Source organism: Pan troglodytes, chromosome 10, assembly GCF_028858775.2.
Source record: "Pan troglodytes isolate AG18354 chromosome 10, NHGRI_mPanTro3-v2.0_pri, whole genome shotgun sequence".
Taxonomy (NCBI): Eukaryota; Metazoa; Chordata; class Mammalia; order Primates; family Hominidae; genus Pan; species Pan troglodytes.
Window position 1 is genome coordinate 24280075 of NC_072408.2, and position 22060 is coordinate 24302134.

The window sequence follows — 22060 nt, forward strand, 5'->3', positions numbered from 1 at the left end:
TAGAAAGTGCCACCTCCTGGCTGGAGGCCAACCAACAAAAAAATAGCAATAAACAAAACTACAATTAAGAGCCCTCACAGAGTGTATTTCACTCCCCTGCCACCTCCACTGCAGCTGGTGCTGGTACCCATGGTTGAGAGACCTGAAGACAGTTCACATCACAGGACTCTGTGCAGACACCCCCCAGTACCTGCAGAAAGCCTGGTAGCTCTACTGCGTAGCTAGATCCAGAAGGCAAAAACAATCACTGCAGCTAGGTTCTTAGGAAGTCACATCCTTAGGGGAAGGGAGAGAGTGCTACATCAAGGGAGCACCCTGTGGGACAAAAGCATCTGAAAAGCAGCCTGTGAGCCCCAGATCTTCCCTCTGACATAGCCTACCCCAAAAAGAAAGAATCAGAAAAACAATTCTGGTAATATGACAAAACAAGGTTCTTTAACACCCACCAAAATCACACTAGCTCAGCAGTAATGGATCCAAACCAAGAAGTAATCCCTGAATATCTAGAAAAAGAATTCAGGTCGATTATTAAGCTAATCAGGGAGGCACCAGAGAAAGGTGAAGTTCAACTTAATGAAATTAAAAAAAAATAAGATATGAAGGGAAAAATCTACAGTGAAATAGATAGCATTAAAAAAAAATCACAACTTCTGGAAATGAAGGATAAACTTAGAGAAATGCAAGACACACTGGAAAGTCTTGGCAATAGAATCAAATAAGCAGAAGAAAAACTTCAGAGTTCGAAGACAAGGTTTGTGAATTAACCTAACCCAACAAGGACAAAGAAAAAAGAATATTTTAAAAAATGAACAAAGCCTTTAAGAAGTTTGAGATTATGTTAAATGACCAAACCTGAGAATAATTGGTATTCCTGAGGAAGAAGATAAATCTAAAAGTTTGGAAAACATATTTAAGGGAAGAATTGAGGAAAACTTCCCTGGCCTTGCTAGAGATCTAGATATCCAAATACAAGAAGCTCAAAGAACATCTGGGAAATTTATCACAGAAAGATTATCAACTAGGAACTTAGTGATCAGGTTATCTAAAGTCAAGATGAAGGAAAGAATTTTAAGATCTGTGAGGCAAAAGCATCAGGTAACCTATAAAGGAAAACCTATCAGATTAACAGCCGATTTATCAGCAGAAATCTTACAAGCTAGAAGGGATTGGGACTCTATCTTCAATCTCCTTAAAACAATTATCAGCCATGGATTTTGTATCCAGGAAAAATGAGTTTCATAAATGAAGGAAAGATATAATCTTTTTCAGACAAACAAATGCTGAGAGAATTCACCACTACCGAGCCAGCACTACAAAAACTTCTAAAAGGAGCTCTAAATCTTGAAACAAATTCTCAAAATAATAATACAGCAAAATAGAACCTCCTTAAAGCACGCAGGACTTATAAAACAAAAACACAATTAAAAAACAAGGTATTCAGGCAACAGAGATTATGATGAATATGATACTACCTCACATCTCAATGTGAACATTTAATGTAAATACCTAAATGCTCTATTTAAAAGATACAGAATGGCAGAATGGATAAGAATTCACCAACCAAGTATCTGCTGTCTTCAGAAGATTCACCTGACATATAACTACTCACATAAACTTAAGGTTTAGGGGTGGAAAGAATATTTCATACAGATGGACACCAAAAGTGAGCCAGAGTAACTATTCTTATATAAGACAAAACAAACTTTAAAGCAACAGTAGTTAAAAAGGCCAAGAGGAACATTATATAATGATAAAAGGACTTTTCCCAAAGGAAAATATCACAATTATAAATATGCACCTAACACTGCAGCCCCCAAATTTATAAAGCAATTACTTCTAGACAGAAGCAATGAGATTAGATGGCAATACAATAATAGTTGGGGACTTCAATACTTAATTGACAGCATTAGACAAGTCATCAACACAGAAAGTTAACAAAGAAACAATGAACTTAAACTATACCCTAGAACAAATGGACTTAACAGATATTTATAGGACATTCTAACCAACAACTGCAAAATATACATTCTATTCATCAGCACATGGAACATTCTCCAAGACAGACTATATAATAGGGCACAAAACAAGTCTCAGTAAATTTAAGAAAATCTAAATTATATCAAGTACTCTCTTAGACTGCAGTGGAATAAAATTGCAAATCAACTCCAAAACGAACCCTCAAAACCATGCAAATACATGGAAATTAAATAACCAGCTCCTGAATGATCATTGGGTCAATAATTAAATCCAGATAAAAATTAAAAAATTGTTTGAACTGAATGATAATGGTGACACAAGTTACCAAAACGTCTGGGATACAACAAAGGTGGTGCTAAGAGGAAAGTTCAAAGCCTTAAATGCCTACATCAAAAATTCTGAAAGAGCACAAAACATAATCTAAGGTTATACCTCAAGGTACTAGAGAAAAAGAACAAACCAAACCCAAACCCAGCAGAAGAAAAGAAATAACCAAGATCAGATTAGAACTAAATGAAATTGAAGTAAACAAACAAAAAATACAAAAGATAAATAAACAAAAGCTGATTCTTTGAAAAGATAAATAAAGCTGATAGATCATTAGTGAGATTAACCAAGAAAAGTAGAGAGAAGTTCAAATAAGCTCAATTAAAAAAGAAATGGAAAATGTATTAATCCATTTTCATGCTGCTAATAAAGGCAAACCTGAGACCAGGTAATTTATAAAGGAAAAAGATTTAATTGACTCACAGTTGCACATGGCTGGGAAGACCTCACAGTAATGGCAGAAGACAAATGAGGAGCAAAGTCACGTCTTACATGGTGGAAGGCAAGAGAGCTTGTGCAGGGGTACTCTCATTGTAATACCATCAGATCTTGTGAAACTTATTCACTACAATGAGAACAGTATGGGATAACCACCCCCATGATTTAATTATCTCCACCTAGCCCTGTCCTGGACATGTGGGGATTATTACAATTCAAGGCGAGATTTGAGTGAGGACACAGCCAAACCATATCATTTCACCCTAGCCCCTCCCAAATCTGATGTCCTCACATTTCAAAAGCAATCATGCCTTCCCAACAGTTCCCTGAAATGTTAACTCATTTCAGCATTAACTGAAAAGTCTATAGTCCAAAGTCTCCTCTGAGATAAGGCAAGTCCCTTCCACCTATGAGCCAGTAAAATCAAAAGCACATTAGTTACTCCCTACATACAATGTATGGGCAAATACACACATTCCAAATGGGATAAATTAGCCAAAATGAAGGGGCTACAGGCCCCATGCTAGTTGAAAATTTAGCAGGGAAGCTAAATCTTAAAGCTATAAAATGATCTCGTTTGACTCCATATCTCAATATAGGTCATGCTCATGCAAGAGGTAAGCAGCTCCACCCCTGTGACTTTGCAGGGTATAGCCTCCCCCCAAGCTGCTTTCATTGGCTGGTATTGCATGTCCATGGCTTTTCCAGGCACATGGTGCAAGCTGTCAGTTGAACTACCATCCTGGGGTCTGGAGGATGGTTGCTCTCTTCTCACAGCTCCACTAGGCAATGCCCCTGTCGGGACTCTGTGTGTGGGCTCCCACCCCACATTTCTCTTCCACACTGCCATAGCAGAGATTCTCCATGAGGGCCCCACTCCTGCAGCAAACTTCTTCCTGGACATCCAGGTATTTCTATAGAGCCTCTAAAATCTAGATGGAGCTTCCCAAACCTCAGTTCTTAACTTTTGTGCACCTGCAGGCTCAACACCACTCTGAAGCCACTTCCTGAATGTACCGTGGCTCCTTTTAGCTATGGCTGGAGTGGCTGAGAAGCAGGGCACCGAGTCCCTAGGCTACACACAGCACAGGAACCTGGGCCTGGCCCATGAAACCGTTTTTTCCTCCTAAGTCTCTGAGTCTGTGATGGGAGGGGCTGCCGTGAAGACTTCTGACTTGCCCTGGAGACATTTTCCCCATTGTCTTGGTAATTAACATTCAGCTCCTTGTTACTTATGCAAATTTCTGCAGCTGGCTTGAATTTCTCCTCAGAAAATAGGTTTTTCTTTTCTACTGTATAATCAGACTGCAAATTTTTTGAACTTTTATGCTCTGCTTCCCTTTGAAACATAAGTTCCAATTCCAAACCGTATCTTTGTGAATACATAAAACTGAATGCTTTTAACAGCACCTAAGCCACATCGTGAATGCTTTATTGCTTATAAATTTCTTCTGCCAGATGCCTTAAATCATTTTTCTCAAGTTCAAGATTCCACAAAGCTCCAGGGCAGGGGCAAAATGCCACCAGTCTCTTTGCTAAAGCATAACAAGTCACCTTTGCTCTAGTTCCCAGCAAGTTCTCATCTCCATCTGAGACCACCTCAACCTGAGCTTAATTGTCCATATCCCTAACAGCATTTTCATCAAAACCATTCAACAAGCCTCTAGGAAGTTTCATACTTCCCGACATCTTCCTGTCTTCTTCTGATCCCTCCAAACCTTTCCAACCTTTGCCTGTTATGCAGTTCCAAAGTTGCTTCCTCATATTCACATATTTTTACAGCAGCACCCCACTCTACCAGTACCAATGTACTGTATTAGTCAGTTCTCATGCCACTAATAAAGACATACCCAAAACTGGATAATTTATGATGGAAAGAGGTTTAATTGACTCCCATTTCCACATGGCAGGGGAGCCCTCACAGTCATGGTGGAATGTGAATAAGGAGTAAAGTAACCTCTTACATGGCAGCAGGGAAAAGAGCTTGTGCAAAGAAATTCCCATTTATAAAACCATCAGATCTCATGAGACTTATTCAGTACTATGAGAACAGTATGGGGGAAACCACACCCATGTTTCAATGATCTCTACCTGGCCCTCACACTTGACATGTAAGAATTACTACAATTTGAGGTGAGATTTGGGTGGGTACACAGACAAACCATATCAGAAGATATTATAACTGATACCACAGAAATACAAAAGATCATTCAAGGCCACTATGAACACCTTTACCCATATAAACTAGAAAACCTAGAAGAGATGGATAAATTCTTGGAAATATACAACCATCCTAATTATACCAGGAAGATATAGAAACTCTGAGAAGACCAATAAATAGTAAGAAAAAAAATTGCCAACAGAAAAAAGCCCAGGACCAGATGGATTCAGAGCTGAATTTGATCAGACATTCAAATAAGAATTGGTACCAATCCTATTGACACTATTTCACAACATAGAGAAAGGGGAAATCCTCCCTAAATCATTCTATGAAGACAGCAACACCCTAATACCAAAACCAGGAAAGGACATAACAAAAACAAAAAATACACACAAATATCCTTGATGAATATAGATGCAAAAATCCTTAACAAAATACTAGTTAACCAAATCCAACAGCATATCAAGAAGATAATCCAGCATAATCAAGTGGGTTTCACATCAGGGATGCAGCAACAGTTTAACATATACAAGTCAATAAATATGATATACCACATAAACAGAATTAAAAACAAAAATCACATGTTCATATCAAATGACACAGAAAAAGCATTCAACAAAATTCAGCATCTCTTTATGATTAAAACTCTCAGCAAAATTGTCATAAAAAGGACATACCTTAATGTAATAAAAGCCATCTGTGAAAAACCCACAGCCAATGTTGTACCGAATGGTGAAAAGTTTAAAGCATTTTCCCAGAGAACTGGAAGAAGACAAGGATGCTCACTCTCCTCACTGCTATTCACCATGGTACTGGAAGTCCTAGCCAGAGCAATCAGACAAGGGAAGGAAATAAAGGGCATCGAAATCAGTAAAGAGGAAGTCAACCTGTTGCTGTTTGCTGATAATATGATCATATACCTAGAAAACCCTAAAAAGTCTCCAAAAAGCTCAAAAAACTGATAAAGAATTCATCAAAGTTTCAGGACATAAAATCAATGTACAGAAATCAGTAGCACTGCTGTACACCAACAGCAACCAAGCTGAGAATCAAATCAAGAACTCAACCCCTTTCACAATAGATGCAAAAATAATAATAAAATAAAATACTTGGAATATACCTAACCAAGGAGGTAAAAATCCTCTACAAGGAAACAAAGAAAACTATAAAACACTGCTGAAAGAAATCATAGATGACAGAAACAAATGGAAACACATTCCATGCTCATGGATGAGTAGGATCAATATCATGAAAATGACCATACTGCCAAAAGCAATCTACAAATTCAATGCAATTTCTATCAAAATACTACCATCATTCTTCACAGAACTAGAAAAAACAATCCTAAAATTCATATGGAACTGAAAAAGAGCCCACATAGCCAAATCAAGACTAAGCAAAAAGAACAAATCTGGAAACATCACATTACCCGACTTCAAACTACACTACAAGGCCATAGTCACCAAAACAGCATGGTATTGGTATAAAAATAGGCTCATAGATCAATGGAACAGAATAGAGAACCCAAAAATAAACCCAAATACTTTCAGCCAACTGATCTTCAACAAAGCCAACAAAAGCATAAAGTGAAGAAAGGACACCCTATTTAACAAATGGTGATGGGATAATTGGCAAGCCATGTATAGAAGGATGAAACTGGATTCTCGTCTCTCACCTTACACAAAAATCAACTCAAGATGGATCAAGGATTTAAATCTAAGACCTGAAACCATAAAGATTCTAGAAGATAATATTAGAAAAACCCTTCAAGACATTGGCTGAAGCAAAGACTTCATGACCAAGAACTGAAAAGCAAATGCAATAAAAACAAAGATAAATAGATGGGATTTAATTAAACTAAGAAGCTTCTGCACAACAAATAATAATAATAATAATAATCAGCAGAGTTAACAGACAAACCACAGAGTGGAAGAAAATCGTCACAATCTATACATCCAACAAAGAACTAATATGAAGAATCTACAAAGAACTCAAACAAATCAGCAAGAAAAAAACAATCCCTTCAAAAAGTGGGCTAAGGACATGAATAGACAGTTCTCATAAGAAGATATACAAATGGCCAACAAGCATATGAAAAAATGCTCAATATCAGTAATTATCAGGGAAATGAAAATATCAAAACCACAATGGAATACTACCTTTTTCCTGCAAGAATGGACATAATCAAAAAATCAAAAAATAATAGATGTTGGTGTGGATGTGGTTTCCAGGGATTAGGGTGAGGAGGATGAGGAGTGTTGGTCAAATAGTGCAAAGCTTTAGTTATATGAGATGAATAATTTCTAGAGATCTACTGTACATTATAATGCCTATAGTTAACAATACTGTATTGTAGACTTCAAGTTTCACAGAGGGTAATACTTGTGTTCTTATTACACATAAAATAATAATAAAGCAAAAACTGTTTGAGGTGATGGATGTGTTTATGACATTGATTGTGGTGATGGTATTATGGGTGTAATTTATTTCCCAAGTCACTAAGTTGTATATCTTAAATATGCACATAAATCATACCTGAATAAAGTAACTTAAAAGATAGATAATAGTCATGTCATGATTCTGTGAAGATCTTTATTTTCTATTCTCCTCGATTCCATAGTAATGGCAAAAAACGCAGTTATGTTTGCACCAACCTAATACTTCTCACCCTAATGCTGATCCACACTCTGTAGGAATATAAAGAGGAGAAGTTACTCCCTATATAAGAGGTCCTATTATTAATACAGAAAATTCTCAGTATCTGCTTGATATTGATCAAAGTTGAAATTCAAATTTTTCACTATTTCAATTTATACCTCTATTACATTTGTATTTCTATTTATTACTACATAAATCCTTGAAGTTTGTGAAAGATATGTCTTCTAATGCTGTGCCTCTCAAAAACATTATGTGCCATACATCACCTGGTAATATTTTAAGAGCTTGCATTTCTTACAGGTTAAGTCCAACCCTGCTGGACCTGGTATACATTTTGAGTAGCAAGACAATATGTACACTCAACACAGCTCTCTGCTGCTGCTACTAGAGAATACCTTTCTCTGTGCTACCTGTGGTAGGTGAACAAATATGTGTATGTGTGTGCATTTGTGTATGTGTGTAAGGATGCAAGTAAGAGAAAATTATGATTTATTCCAGGTTTGGCTTCCAAGATAAGTGTCTTGCTTTCATTAATCAATAATTTAGTTATCTATGAATCAAGATCCCCCGTGGCTGAAGCTGGTTGGGGTGTTACTATTCAGACATGTCTGGCTACACATATACTTTCATTTGTTTATTTACTTAATAATCATTATTATATATTATGTGCTAGAAAATATACTGGGCAGCAGTTATAGAGTGGAGCTTGAGACACAATCCCTCCATTCAAAGATCTCACACCTCAATGGAAGAGATGAACTTGCTAAGAAAAATAGTAATATTGAGTTAAATACAATGTACTACATTTGCACAGAGGAAAAGGTAAAAAATGCATTTGTGGGATTCAGGAAGATTTCACAGAAGATGTGGCACTATTCAGAGACTTGAGGAAGAATATTAAGACAACAGAACATTAAGAATGAGCTCTCCTTGCAGAGGCAGTAACACTTGCACAAGCGAAGAAGCATTAAAATGCATGGCATACTCAGTGAACCACAGGTAGTTCAAGATGATTGTAGGGGAGTGGCAAAAAATAACTAGGCAAAGCATCAGATCATGAAAGGCCTTTATTCCAAGAAAGATGAATTTTTATCTTATAAGCAATGTGGAAATATTGAATGGTAGAGTATTAGAAAATAATTTCAGTAGTGGTATAAAGTGCTAAGTAATAAAAAGACAATTTTGAAGGCATCAAATTAACACAAGAGGGAAACAATGAATTCCAAACTGAGGTAGTATCGATGATAGGGGAAGATATTCTAGAGGTAGAAATGACTGGACTTTGTGGTAAATTGGACATTGGACTTGAGACCGAGGAAAGATATGTTTTTAAAATTTCAAGCCTGGTTAATAAGGTGGGGGATATAATAGCATTTGCTAAAGTTTTGCATATATTCATATGGGAACTATTTTGGAAGTAGTCATAATGAATTCAGTTTTTATCTTGTTGAGTTTGAGAGTTTTGTAGGAAAAACAGACAACTGGGCTTCAGTTGGTTGAGAATATGCAGCTTAAATAAAATACATATGAAGTATGGAAGTTGGATCTTTTTCTTGGCCTGGATTACCTCATATCTTCTCTTTGTAAAATGCTTTAGTCAAAAATGCTGCTTTGGTGAATGTCACGGTGAGTATATCTACTATGTCAATGCTCATTAATGTTCTAATTTGCTTTGGAATTTGAAGAGCCCAAAGACCATAAGATGATAATGGTTCTTTCCAGGATGCTATACAAAAGGAAGGGTGATTTGCTATTTTAGAGCAGTACTCTAATAATTTAAACTATAAACATTTTCTGATGGCTTTGATGTATGAAGGTATTTTGAATGCTACTAAGAATTAACTACTTTTTTTGTGATAAGACAACAGAACTAGGTCTGACATTTTTTAAAAGACACCGTGAAGTATATTGCTCTGATATGTAAGAGCAGATATTTCAGATCAGAGATTTACATCAGGTTGTGATATCAGAAAGGTTTTGGAGAATATTAACACATGACATAACTTGATCATACATAGAGAGAATAAGCATGATTTGATCCCAGCTGATAAATGATCAGGTAGAATGGAAGCTCCTATCAAGTCTCCCATCTGACTTTCTTCTGGCATTCAAAAAGGAAGTTGGTTTCTCAGACAGTAAATAATTGGTTTATATGGATATACTATATACACTGCTTATAAAAAGGCTTCAGATAAACTGCGACTCTTAAGGTGATTACATTTAAAACTGAAAGAAAATTGAAAATGAGAACAGCTGCAGGTAAGATTGGACATTTTGGGACAAAACAAGTATTCATGCTGCTAGTGAGCTGGTGTCTCTTCTGCAGTCATTACATAAAGGAAAGAGCTATTATAGCTTGTGATTATTTTTATTTACATACACATCAAAATGATGAGATGAGGTTTACATTTGCTCTACTTCTCTGTTTCCATCTGAATATCATTTACTTTCAGGATTAAATAAGAAATTTATTGAGCTGTACCATCAAAAACTTGTTAGTAATTGCTATATAATTATATATATTTTTATATATTTATATATTTATACATAGCTTACCTAAATCTGCAACCAAAGCTTGTAGTAACTTTGTATAACTCTGCACCATTAATTTCTTCAGAGTGACATTCTGATGTGAGCTGAACAGATGGAATTGCAGGATTGTTCTAGCAAATTTATCATAAAAAATGCATCCGACACCTGTGTAATTTGCCTAATCATTTTCCTAATAAGCTCCCACCATTAATTATGCACGATTTCCACAATGCAATCAAGATAAAAGTAAATCTGATGACTTAATACCCTTCAAAATAATTGGTTCACCCAACACAAGGCCTCCTTTGCTTTCCATAGCCATTTTAGTTAATTAGAGAAAGGGTGCACCCTGTTGGAGTCAGCAGAACGGAGGCTGATCGCTTGGTGGGAGGTAGACCTGCTGGTGTTTGGGCAGGAGTCAAGTATATTAACTCGCGAAAGAATAGAAGATAATTTTGCCCCTTCCTCTTATTTTCTTCCCTTCACATTCCCCCTTTCAACTTCCCTGCTTCCCCCCACCCACCCCAGTAGCAAACAGATGCGATTAGTGTTCTTCAGCCATCAGAAAACTGACTGCAGGACTCTGCGGGTCTAATGAGAATCAACTTTTCCGAGGCTGCTGTCTTGCGGTGCAGTCCACCTGTCACATCATTAGGTGCAGCATGTGCCTTGAATTCACTTTGCTAAATGAGATTTACAGGCCCCACTGAAACCCATCCTGCAGCATCCCTGCTTCAATTAGCTAAAGATTAATTGTCTGAGAAAGGGAATGAAAGTTTTACTTCAACTGACCTGAAAAAAAAAAGGTAAAAAAAAAGTATGGTTCAGGTATTCCACATAGGCCCGAGGCAGTGTGGAAAAACGTGATAATTTAAAGGTGCTGCAAATTTCCTACACCTCGCCTGGATGAATGAAATTAACTAGCACTAAAAGCTGTCAAATTAAAGGTTGACTTCCAGATATTAGCACCTTAAATGTCACTGAATATTCTCTTTCTTTTTTTCTTTTCTTTTCTTTTTTTTTTTTTTTTGGCAAACATTCACGTCAGCACACCTGCACGTGCACACAAACATTTTCTTACTGCTGTTCCTGCTAACTGCTTGTTCGTGCCCAGCCGGGAGTTACTTGCTATAAATCTTTGATGTAACCATGGCTACAGAACAACTGGCAATTACAAAATTTCCTCCATGTTAATGTTACACTAATTATATTTGAATATATTTTAATAGAGAAAAAGATTTGGAGGTGAGAAAAGCTTCTGGAAGAAGGGCAGAATGTGGGATCTCTGCACCCATCTGCCACACGTTTCCTTCGCTAGTCAGACACACAGAGGTCTTGAGTGGAGGTATGTCCCTAGTAGCTAGAATTTCTTAACTTCTAAATCTTAATACAAATTATAAAACTTAAAAACTTTAATGTTATGGAGAATGGCCTAATGTAAATAGACAATCGATTTTTAGCATTGTGGGATATGCAAGGATTTATTAGGAATTGGATAGGAAATAGGAAAACTTCTCTTATCAGCTCAAATTGATTTTTAACTAATTAAATAAGAAAAACATTTAGCATTCCTAATATTCAACATAAGGAATGGCACTGGAAACCACATTTGGCTAGGATGTCAGACATGGTGTAGAGTACTTGAGGGAAGAGTGGGGGTACTCCACATTTGGGGGCAGAGGTTATCAGGGGCCTTCATTCTTCAGTTCACTTTTCACATATTTCAACTAATCACAGTTTGTTTGTGCTGATTTAAATTTGTGGTTTATAGCACCTAGTTTTAATTAATAAAATTTCACAAAATACAAACATGCCTGGAGAAAATCTTTACCAAGACAATATACAAATGAGGTAATACTAAATATGTATGCAAAAGAGAATAATAAAAAAATGCAGAATGCAGAACGAACATGCCTCTACTTTGAATGTGAGTTCCCTATCTTCTACATTAAGAGATTAAAAGGAAAAACCAGAAGAAAAAAAATGATGTAATCAAAAAACTTAAATAAATTCTTTTATACATAACAGGGAGTCTATTTGAAATATGCATTTGAATCCCATATCAGTAACAGTCAACCTCACTCTAAGAACATATTTTGCTATGAGTTATCAACTAACAATACCCGTGAAGCATTAGGATTTGAAAGTCATGTAAAAATATTATTTTATTTGTTTTTTAAACAGCATTATGCTTATGTTTTATAATATGGATATTTTATTAGTACAGTTATACATATATACTACTTGCAAATATAAATATGTATATATATATCTATATACATAGCAGGCATATGCTGAATTTTTAAGTTTAAATTTAAGTCTTTTCCTAAATATGATAGTTATCTAAGAAGTTCAGAGAATTCTATTCCAAGATTCCACTCCTTATCTATAAAATTAGACAAGGGCTGGAAAAACTATATGACTACTTTGAGTTATAATTTTCTCTTCGACTTGAGTATTTCCATGCCTATGGATCTTTGATAGTCAAAGGTTCTCACTGACTTAAAGTTAATAGTTAATCAAACAGGAGGAGACAGCTAGGAAATAGTCCTCAGTGCAAAATTCTCCATATTATCTTTTCATGTTGATAGCATTATTTGTTATGTTCTTAAAAGAACTTATTGCAAAAGGATGCTATATACTGGGTGTCTTTTTTTTTTTTTTTTGACAGCAATTTGCATGTTCGGTTAGCCTAGCCTTTAGAATTTTGATTTAAAAGAAAGGTATCATATGCTTTGTGTCTCTTTCTCCTCACCTAAGTACCCACATTTAGGTAATGACATCCAATCTGCATCAAACATTTGCTATACTCCAGACATTTTTTTTTATCAAATATTACCTCATTTAATCTTTACCACAATCCTATGACTTAAGATTTATTACTTTTCTGCTTTGACTGATGAGCAAAATTAAATTACAGATATTAAATAACTTTATGAAGGGCAGTCTAGTAAATACAAGGCTAGGATTCAAACCACTTTTCATATCTTATGCCACATTTTGGCGTGACAAAACTCACACTTATGGGTTATTGTTTAAAATTGATACCCTGCCTGTTTCCATGGGGATTTGAAATAGTGAAGAAGCAGATGAGTTGTTGTATAAACTTGGGTTCAATCCAATGTATGTGGGTGGGATTGGTGTTGGTGGAGGCAAAAGTGTTTATGTGTGATCTACCATATAGATAAACTGACATTTAACTAAATTCTGAGTGGCATCATTTCCATGATTAAGATGTAATATCTATAGTTATGAAATTTTATGAGTTTTACCACTGCTTATGTTTGGTTCCAGTTTATGTCTTAAAAATACAAGTCAGCATAAGATACATAGAACCAATATTGTAAGATATGATTAAAAGCAATATGAATAAAACTATATAATCTGACAAAAAGACACCAAAGAATTCCAAATATTTCAGAGGTGTCAATTATTCTTCAATGAAGAACATATTGAATACAATTCTAATTAAAACCCTAGTAGAGATTATTTGGACCTTGGCAAAATAATTCTAGAGCACATCTGGAAAATTAATGAGGCTATTAGCATTCTGGAAAGAAAGTACAAATAAAAGACATTGCCTACTAGATAGTAGATTATATAAAACTGTAGTGATAATAAGAAGGGACTATTAATAAAGAATTGACATAAAGATCAAAAGAACAAAATAAGCAGCCCAGAAGCAAGAAACCACATACATAAAACTGTCCAAATAAAAATGATATCATTAAAATCTCTTAGGGAATATACATATGTCAATACATGATGATGTAACAAATAATTAATTGCAATAATTATACATTTGTACTAGATTTTATATTTGAATAATTAAATATATTAGACATAAATAAAAGTAGAATAGATTTTGTCCTAGAGAAGAACTTTTAAGTACCGAAATAACATAAAAAAAATGAGCTACATTTTCTGCATATCACCAAATATAGTAAACAAAAGTAAAATCCACAATTGGGCTAGAATTTAAAAAATTTAATCTGTATGATGGAGAAATACTACTGTCATAAATAAAATTGAAAACAAGTAACTGTGAAAGAAAAACTGTTGGGAAAGGATTGAAACAGGCAATTTAAAAAAGAACAATTTGAAAAACAGTAAAGGTATAAAAACCATGTTAAACATAAAAACTAAAATATTGAGACACTATTTTTCACTTTTGGAACTATGATTTATGAAAAATATTTATGCCAAAAGACTACCAAAGGCATATAAAATAGGTACTTTAAACAATGATCCCAGAGGTAAAACGTATACATTTCAAAAATATTTGGCAACAAAAACCGAGATTTTTTAAAATGCTCATACTCTTTTAATATAGCGAATGGCTTTGCTTCAATCATACTACCCTGATAAACTAACCAATGCCTCACTACAGTTCTCAAAAGAGGAAATAATCTCAGTGTCCTGCAAAAAGAGGAATTGTTAAAAAGTATCAATTTAAAAATGCAGTGTTGAAGGATATATAATTCAGAAGGGAATGCTCAGAATTGCTATTATAAGGAACTACATAGCTTCGAAAATAAACTGCAAGGAAGTCTGCAAATGTATGAAATAGGCAAAAATATTTTAACATCATAATATAGGGTTAAAGGCTAAGGTTTGTAAATATTCTAAGTTTGAAATCTTGTCTTACCACTTTAATTATGTAGCTTTGAAAATTTACTTACTCCATTTGTATCCCAGTTTTCTCATCTAAAAGATGATGATAATAGCCTGTACCTTACAGTTTTATGGAACATAAAATAGAATAACTATGTGAATGATATGCTTAGCACAGGACTTGGCACTAAGCAAGTGCACAATAAATGTTATTAGCTATTATTAACCCTAGATGGTGGTATGGCATTGTGAATATTTTTCTCCCTTTTAAATGTATATGATATATTTTCATAACAAAATTTTGACTAGCTCTTTTTCATAAGTTTCATCAGAAGAAAATGTGTATCTTCTTAAAAGTCAAGGTAGCAGCATAACCCAAAAAAAATGTGTATAGGTAAAAATTCTGTCTTTTGTGAGCCCCTTTTCTATTAACTACAAGTCTATTATATATGATTACCTCATTTATTCATTCCACAAAAAAGTATTTATTATACTGAATGCCAGGTAACTAAGTTCTGTAAACATATTAGTGAACAAAATTTGTCCCTTTCTTTATGGGGTTTATAATCTGTTGGAGTAGACAATAAATAAGTGCAAAATAAATTGTTATTTTGAATGTAATAGTCTGAGAAAACTTACCTGAAGAGATGGCTTTTAAAACTGAAACCTGATCAGGCATTCTGTTAACACTGAACTTGTCAAATCAAGAAAATAAGAAATGTCCAACAGTTCAAAGGTCATAATTCTATAAAAATATATTCAAAGCAGATGTAATGGTGTATTCAAAGTACACTATGAAAATTAAAAGACATCATAAAGATAGTGTATTTCTGAGTACGTCTGTAGCTTTCATAGCCTCAGATTCAACCAACTGCAAATCAAAAGTATTTAAAGAAAATTAAAAATAAGTCAATTTTAAAAGTACACACAAAAAGTACAGAATAATAACTATTTATAGCACATTTACATTATATTTGCTATTATAAATAATCAAGACATGATTTAAAGTGTAAGGGAGGATATGCATAGATTATATGGAAATAGTACTCCATTTCTTCTACTGGACTTGAGCATCCACTAATTTTGGTATCCACATGTGTCCCGCAAGCAATTCTCCATAAATAGATATCAAGGAATAACTGAAAGCAGATAAGAAATATTTTAAGTTGATTTAAATTTAATTTAAATATAGTTCTGATATATTAACGCAATCAATCTTCTTTTTAGGTAGATTAATGTATCACACACATAACAATAGCAATAGCAACAACAATAAATAATATTTATTGAACACTTAATATGAGCTGAGATATGCTAAGCAATACGGGGATAAGAGGTTGTCCCAGTATTATCCCTGTTTTACAGCAGAAGAAATCAACATAAATTTTCCTTTTCCAAAATCACCAGTTCATTTGTTATGAAATTGTGATTCAAACCAGGTCTGTCTGATATCAAAATCAGTGTGCATAATCTATAGGCTTTACTGCTTTGGTTTGGATATCTGAATGCATTTGAGAGATTTCTATTTTAACTGAATTTTCCCTAATTATTTTTTAATTAAAAAATTCACACATTAAATCAGTCATTTGAAAAGAAACTTAGTAAATTTGGCTGCAATACAATAATTAACTGGTCCATTGGTTTTAAATATGCATAAGGGTTTGAAATAATTCAACTGCTAGCTCATTCAATCTAATCCACAACTTCTAAGAATTTCTTGAGATTCTATTTTTTTAAAGGGAGAGAAAGTTGAGAATTTACATGTATTACATTAATACTTCTGTATTTTGGTGTGTCTACCAGGTCTTGGGTATTTTATAGATATTAAATAGATTATATAATAGAGGACAAATAAGCCAATTAAATGTGTATTAAATGTGTAGGTATCTCTGAATAACTATAATTATGTTATAATGACAAAGAATAAAAAATGACTTATATCAACTAAATTCTCACTGTGTGCCAGCAGCTATACTTTCCATGACTGGCAGGCATTTGTTCACTTACTCATAACTATGAAGTAGGTAGTATATACCAGTGTGCAAAATGAAATGTTAGACAAAATAAAATGCCCAACTCCTCTTAGCTGCTTGGCCTAGAATCAATTTTTTTTTTTTTTTTTTTTGAGACAGAGTCTCGCTCTGTCGTCCAGGCTGGAGTGCAGTGGCGCGATCTCGGCTCACTGCAAGCTCCACCTCCCGGGTTCGCGCCATTCTCCTGCCTCAGCCTCCAGAGTAGCTGGGACTACAGGCACCCACCAGCACGCCAGGCTAATTTTTTGTATTTTTAGTAGAGAAGGGTTTTCACTGTGTTAGCCAGGATGGTCTCGATGAGAATCAGATTTTTAACTCATATCTGCCTAGTAATACTAAAACTTCTAGAATGAAATTCACTTCTAGAGATGCAGCATCCTTATGCAAACCAATTTAGCTATTTATGTTATACTTACTTCTCTAGTACAGAGGTTTTCATCCAAAATGTCATGGGTAGCTCTGCTAATTGAAAGGAAGAAAATAACTCCTAGTACACTAGAAATTATACAAATCTCTTAATGATCTGATTTGACTTTGGGCTAAGGGTCAAAATATGAATATGTGTATGGAAGTGTGGAATGTCTGAGTTGTACCATTTAGTCATACATCTTTTACAGTAATTAATGTATAACATAACAAACTTTGGTAGTTCAAGTAACCATCTGTCACAAATGTTAGAAACCACTTACTGTTTTGTTATAAGTTACATTACAGAAGGCTAAATATCATGGTAATATTCTGCAGGAATATCTCATGTGAGTCTTGTTTGTAGATTTTTTTTCTCATTTTGGAAAGCGGTTCAGATAATGTTATTTTCCTTCCATTGAGGTGTATAGCTTTATGCCCTCTCCACCTATCCAGTTCTAACTCCAGTCTCTGCAATAGATATAAATGTATCTGGTAAACAGATACATGATGTGTCATTTATAGGGTTTTAGGTCCTATTAACATGTTTTATTTCCAAAAAGTACCATTGATGTCTTCTCTCATGTGCCTGACTTTGCTGTCAGTCAGTTTTACCAAATGGCTAAATCTGCAAATGGAGATAGAGATGGATCGAAAAGCCATCAAAATGGGGGCATGGAAATGTAAGGAAACAAAGTACAATGTTGCCTTGATACCTGGGCTTACATCCAGTGCTTTGAATTACCAGATGCCACCTCCTCCTAGCACTAAAAACACTAAACATAAACAACAACAATAACATACATTGGTATAAAGAGTGACACTCACCTGTATAAAAAATTCTCATGAATTTACCTGTATTTACCAAAAACAATTTATCCTCCATATGTATATTGCATGTAAAAAAAACCAGATTCCATGTATCATACTAGTACTTTCTGGAATACGCTAATAGAATTTCACATTGAATAAAAGGGTATTCGAATGCTATGCACCACACAGTCTCATTTAGCAAGTTGTCAAAAGTGAAACTTAAGGGGTAGAGAGCTGAGAGATATTTAAGATACCACACATTTATAATAAAGGAATGAGAAACATATTACTTTCTGTGGTATTGAATTTTTTCTCTCTTTTTGCTTTCTTACCAGGAACATTTCACACACACACACACACACACACATCCTACCTGTCCACTGGTGACTGTGGGATGGGAATACAATTGCAAGTTTCCTCACAGCAGTGAGTTCTCAATCCCAGCTGTGCCTTCAGCGGCATGAGCCAGCATGATTACGCTAAAACACCCCTGGACTCCTTCCTCTTTTGTTTCATTCCACCCCGGGTCTTAAAGCTTAGACATTTGACACGCTTGGGCAGTTTTCTCTCTAATTTCACCCAAGCTGACTGTGTAGTGAGTTTAGTGTGTAGGTGTAGCCTGTAGGTGCAAGTAGCTTCTTCAGTATCTTTTCCCTTTAGCTATCTGAACACTGGATGCATTCCAGGTTGGAGGAAATCTCTTATGGTAAAAAGTTAAACCATATCACAAGAGAGATAATATTACCAGACCAAACTGATTTAGATCAATATCTATCCAGGCACAGGTTGACTCTGAAACTGTGAATATAATGCTTCTGGCTTCAACAACATAAAAGATGAAGCTTCTTAGGAAGTAAAATATTCCTCGTATAGTTACACTAAGTTTAGTTCCTTTTAAAATCATGTGATGAGGCTTGTTGATATTGTGATATTCAGAGTAGCTTGCTCATATCTTAATTTCCCATGATCTAATATTAAAGAATAGATATATGTATAATACAGATACATATTACACAGATTATATATAATATACATAATGTATATAATGTATATATATAGCAAGAGGTATATATAAGGTGTGTGCACACACACACACACACTCACACACACACATATAGCTTAAAATTTTTGTATAACAGCCGTCCTGTTCCCAGACTAGAATATGGAACATCAATTTCCAATTTTTTCACCCTGGTGCCCTGTAACTCTTTGCTACTCAGTGAAAATATCTGGAAATACATACACTGTTACTGAAGTAGCAGGTGGTTGAAGCATTCTGAATGTGTCTAGCTCATTAAAAGGCATTGAAGAATCCAAATAAACAGCATCGTATACATATCTTAGACTCACATATATGTCTGCTCTGTTCTGAAAAAGAGAGTGCATTGATTTTACCCTTCCTTATTTCTTGGTCATCTCAGTTCCTTGGTGGAGTTATTCAACATTGAGAAAAACATCTACACATTACGAGAGATAGAATTTTGAGGGGATAGAATTTCAAAGCCTATAGTGAAACATTTTGGAGATGGGGAGATGCTGATGGCAATCCATAGTTTTAGATTCTGTGATATGTGTGTGCATGTGTATGTGTGTATAAAACTCCACAAGTAAGTAACTTGAAATAAATATATCCTGAAAGAAAGCTTGTCAGAACTTTCTTTGTGCAACAGTTCTCTATTTATTGCCAGCTGCACATGTAAGAATGACAATCACATGTGCAAACAATTCTCATGTAGTATAAATGTATAATTCTCATGTAGTATAAATGTATAAATAATTCTCAAGTAGTTTATTTGAAAAATGTGGCAATGAAAATGTTATTAGAAACTTACTTTGGGCTGAGCGCTATGGCTCACGCCTGTAATCTCAGCAATTTGGGAGGCCAAGGTGGGCAGATTTCTTGAGCCCAGGAGTTTGAGACCTGTGTGAGCGACATGGTGAAACTGTCTTTATGAAAAATACCAAAATAATTAGCTGGACATGGCGATGTGTGTGTTTGTAGTCCCAGCTACTTGGGATCCTGAGGTGGGAGGATCGCTTAAGCCCAGGAGGTAGAGGTTGCAGTGAGCTGAATTTGCACCACTACACTGCAGCCTGGGTGATAGAGTGAGACCCTGTCTCAAACAAACAAACTAACTAAAAACAAACAAAAAGAAACTCACTTTGAATACCCTATAATGAATGACAACATGCTATGATGGTGTCACATGTCAGATAAGAATTGTTATGTTTGACCAGCAATGGGGAGAAAGTTTGGGCCACAAAGTATCATCCTCTGATACTTAAAACCTTTTGTTTTAAAAATCATGATAAAGATTGCCTTAGTTCTTATAAAACTTTTCTCAAGCATCATGAGTAGAAGTTCTGATCTTCCGTTTGGGAACACTAATAGAGTAGTGACTGTCACCTTTACATCACTTACATCCTCTGATTAACCAGTTAAGGACTGTCATTCTGTCAGAGCCTCAGCAGTCAACATTGACTAGAAAGCCGACATTCAGGCATCTAAAGTGGTGTTTTAAATGGTTATGAGAGATAAATTATTCCCTGTCACAGTGCATTTGAAGTAAACTCTCTGTACCCATCATAGCAATGAAGAATTCCCCAACTAAATTTACAATGATTCTGATTGCAGTAATCTGGACCCAGGTAGAACTTAAATGGAGAGTAAAGAGGAATAATATTAAGTTATTTCATAAAGAAGAAAGAAAAGAGCATTAGACAAAGAAAGAAAACCCAAGTCTTGGATTGAGTTCTGCTATTAAGATGTGAGACTTTGGGCAAGGACTTAACCTCCTCCACCTTTCATTTTCTCTTTGGTAAATGAGACTGCTCGACTACAGCAGCAGATCCCAATCTACTTCAAGAAACATCTGTTCTCTAAGCATTAATACATTCTGTAAGAATAAAGATTTACTGGTGAAATATATAAATGAAATATGTTCCCTCATGAGCCTGTATCAAAGCACATTTTAACAACTTTAAGTCTATAAAGTATTTTGTCATAAAACTTTGGTTAGAGAGAGACATACACGTAGCTATTTGTTTAGTTTCCTGGAAAACCTTAGTGGAGAGATTTTGAGTTAAGGTTCTGAGTTAAAAGCAAAGGATTTTTACCATCTCAGCTATGAATGTTGTGCAAGAGTTTTGTTTTCATTTATAAAGTAATATGCTAATTATTTAAAAATAATTATTTAGAATAATTTAATTTTAGAATGTTTTAATTTTGCTAATATTAATTTTTAAAATCTATTTATTGCCTCTTCTCTTTTAATTTCAAAAAGCAGCATCCAATTTCTTATGGCTTTCAAAAATGACTTATGTCTTTATTTACAATGTGCCAAACATAAGATAAAGAAGAAGCAAGACTAAAATAAAAGATATTTAAGTTCATGATGAACTAAAAGTATGAATATGTTTAATCCAGAGCAAGAATTCTTGATATGAAATCAATACAGGGATTAATGAGTAAGTATTAAAGGTTTCATATACTGAATCAAATAGGAAAAAAATTTGGTATATGATTATGTGCATTTTTTCAGAGAAAGGGCCAAGAGATGTCATTAAATAGTCAAAAGGCCTTCAATTAAAAAAAATCCAGTAAAACCAGTAATCAAAGGGCATTCTAGAAATATACAAACATCTCTCCAAATTTTATGAAAAGTTACACTCACAAATTTTATAATTTTATTAATTGAAGTAAGAGACTAAAGAAAAAGACAAAACGCCACTTTGTGGATGTTTTATTTCATTAATAACAATCCTCTCTGTGGAGCTCTCTTTCTGTGTCTGTCTCTCTCTCCTCCCTCCCCTCAACAACAACAAAAAATATCTCTTAATAGCCTTGTTCATTTTTCCTTTCACTAACATAAGGAATTAACACCAGTTGATTTTATCATGAAAAGCAGCCACAACTCCTGAATGCAGCTATCTAATATTATCGCTGTTGAAAAAATATTTCCTTTTAAATCTACTTTTGTTTTCTGTACCATGGGTTAGCAAAACTTTTCTTTAAACAGCCAGATAATAAATATTTTAGGTATTGCAGGCCATATCACTGCTATAACTACACCGAATCTTTCCTCGTAGCACAAAAGTAGCC

The 22060-nt window shown here is 34.6% G+C and overlaps 1 long non-coding RNA gene across 1 annotated transcript in view; it reads right to left on the minus strand.

Annotated features, from left to right (window-relative positions):
• Positions 1–15820, minus strand: part of LOC134807428 (uncharacterized) — an 81142-nt gene extending 65322 nt beyond the window's left edge. Inside the window, exon 1 of the long non-coding RNA XR_010147895.1 lies at positions 15347–15820. This is a non-coding gene — a long non-coding RNA (uncharacterized LOC134807428). The remainder of the gene's footprint in view (positions 1–15346) is intronic.
• Between the last annotated feature and the right edge of the window lie 6240 nt (positions 15821–22060).